Raw genomic sequence first — 2,500 nt, forward strand, 5'->3', positions numbered from 1 at the left:
TCGGCGGCCGGGCCGCGTCCCCGCACCGGCGGGGCGGCCCGAGCCGCGGCGGTCCTCTCGGGCGCAGCGCCGGGCTACTGAGGGAAACCCCGGGCCCCGAGAAGGACGCCGCGGTGGTGGCGGCAGACGTCGGGCGCGCCCCCGCCGGTGGACGCTCCCCCGAGGGCGGCAGCGGGGGAGGCACCCCGGCGGGGCCATGCAGGTCGTTTCCCTCGCCCCAGGGCCAGGTACCTAGCGCTCCGCGCCTCCGGCGGCCCCCCGGCTTCCTTTTCCTCGGCGTCGTCAAACGCTGCGGGGAGGGGGCCGCGAAAGGGCCGCCGCCGAGCCGGGGCGGCGGTTTAAAGACTCGGGCGGCTCGGCGCGTCCTTCCGCCGCGGCGGCGGCGGCGGCGGTTGCCGGGCGGCGGTGCGCGGCTCCATTGAGGGGTGGGGAGCTACTCCCGCGTGATCCCCTGCGGTGGTGCCCGCGGCCACCGGCCGCGCGGCCGTCGTCCCGCCGCGTTACCGCGCGCGGGGGGTTTGTCGCGCCGCGCCGGGGAGGGGCGCCCTGCCCCCCCCTCTCCGCGGCCCGGCCTCGGCGGAGAGGCCGCGGCGCGCGGTCGGCCGCGGGGGCCGACCCGCTCGCCTCGAAACGGGCGACGCCGGCAGAGAGCGCGCGCTCTCTCGCCCCTTCCTCAGCTGCGGGGTTGCGGCCGCCGGGGCCCGCCGCGCTCTCCTCCTTCCTCGGCCGCCTCTGCGGTCTCTGGGGTGCGGCGCCGCGCGCGGCGCGGCCGCGCCGTCTCTCTCCCCTCGACGGCCTTCTCCTCGAGCGCGCCGGCGGCGCCGGTCGCCGGCCGTCCCCGGCTCAGCGACCGCCCGCCCGCCCGGGGCCGAGCGCTCGGCAGGTCCCTCCGTCGCCGGAGAGTCCGCGAGCGCGGGCGGCCCCGTGCCGAGCGGCGGCGGCGCCGCTCGGCGAGTGTCCCCCGCCAGCGGGGACGGCCGGCCGGACGGCGCCCGCCGTCGCCGGCGGCGGTCCCGGCCCGGGCCCCGCCCGCCGCCTCCCCGTCGCCCTTTTCTCCGTCCGCTCGCGGAGCCCCGGAGGAAGGTCGTGCGCGCGGCGGCCGTGGGGGGTTGGGGGGGGGGGCGCTTCCCCGCCCGGTCTCCCCGCCCGGTCAGCGGGGAGAAAAGGGCGGGCGTCGCTGCCCCCCTCCCCGCCTACCCCCCCTGGCTCGGCGCCGCACGCCTTCCCCTGGGCCGCGCGTGCCCGAGGAAAAAGGGGCTCCGTGACGGTGCGAGGCGGCGGCGGTCCCGGGAGTGCGGCCGTTGCGGCGGCGGGTCAGCCGTCCGGCAGGCTCCGGGCGCTCGCGACGCCGGCTCGGGTCTCGGTGCGGCGCCCGCCTCCGGCGCCGGCGGCGGAGCGCGTCCGCCGGGCGCTCGCCCTTCCCGGCGGGAGCGGTCCCGCGGGGGGCGTTGCCGGTTGGGCGGTGGCCGTCGCGTGCCGTCTCGAGCGCGGCAAGGCCGCTGGGGAGAGAGAGCGAGCCGGCCGCGCGGTGGCGCGGCGGCGCTCCGCGGGTCCGCGGAGCGGCGGTGAGAAGGGAGAGCGGCGCGCGCGGGGGCCGACGGCCGCGCCCCCGGCCGCGTGCGTCCCGTCGTCCCGTTGCAGCGAGGCCGGGCGGGCCGCCGTGTCCCCCCGCGGTCCGGCGCGCGCCGCGTGCCTCCTCCGTGCGGAGGCCGGGCCGAGCCCGGGCGCCTGGGCCGCCTCCGGAGGACGGCACAGTTTGCCGGCGGCGTCTCCCCTCGCTCGTAGCGGCGGGGGGAGGCGGTCGGGGACGCGGGTCCCCCCGCCTTTCCCGCCGACCTTCGGAGCGTTCCGTTGGGCGTTTCGCTCTCGGATGGTTTTTCTTTCCCCCCCCACTCGGTTCGTTGCGTTGTGTGCTCGTACGGTCGAAGCCGGGGGCGGCCCGCGTGCGTGCCCCCTCGGCGAGAGAGAAAAAAAGGGGCCCCCTCCGCCCGTGTGCGGGGTTCGGTGCCGAAAGCCAGACAACTCTTAGCGGTGGATCACTCGGCTCGTGCGTCGATGAAGAACGCAGCTAGCTGCGAGAATTAATGTGAATTGCAGGACACATTGATCATCGACACTTCGAACGCACTTGCGGCCCCGGGTTCCTCCCGGGGCTACGCCTGTCTGAGCGTCGCTTGACGATCAATCGCCGCCCGGGGGTTGCCACCCCGGCGGCGCGGCTGGGGTCGCCTCGCAGGCCCGTCGTCGTGGCCGTGGCCGTCGTGGCCGCGCCCGAGGGCCTTCGTCCCCCTAAATGCAGACTCGGGGAGCGCTCCGTAGCTCCCCGCTCCCGGAGCGAGCCGCTGGGGCGGAGCTCGTCCTCGCCGGGGGCCGCGTCGCCGAGCGGCGGCGCGGCGGCCGGGGAGAAAGAGAGCGAGAGAGACGGGGCGGCGTCGAGAGCGCCCCGCCGAGGGCCGAGAGACGAGGGCGAGAGGGGGGGAGGCGAGGCGCGCGGGCCTCG

The 2,500-nt window shown here is 78.9% G+C and overlaps 1 non-coding gene across 1 annotated transcript; it reads left to right on the plus strand.

Moving 5' to 3' along the window:
- The first annotated feature begins 2,020 nt into the window (after positions 1–2,020).
- Positions 2,021–2,173, plus strand: LOC144248094 (5.8S ribosomal RNA). Its single transcript, XR_013341499.1, has one exon. It is a non-coding gene; the product is annotated as a 5.8S ribosomal RNA (ribosomal RNA).
- The last annotated feature ends 327 nt before the right edge of the window (positions 2,174–2,500 follow it).

This window comes from Lonchura striata, chromosome 37 (genome assembly GCF_046129695.1).
Source record: "Lonchura striata isolate bLonStr1 chromosome 37, bLonStr1.mat, whole genome shotgun sequence".
NCBI lineage: Eukaryota > Metazoa > Chordata > Aves > Passeriformes > Estrildidae > Lonchura > Lonchura striata.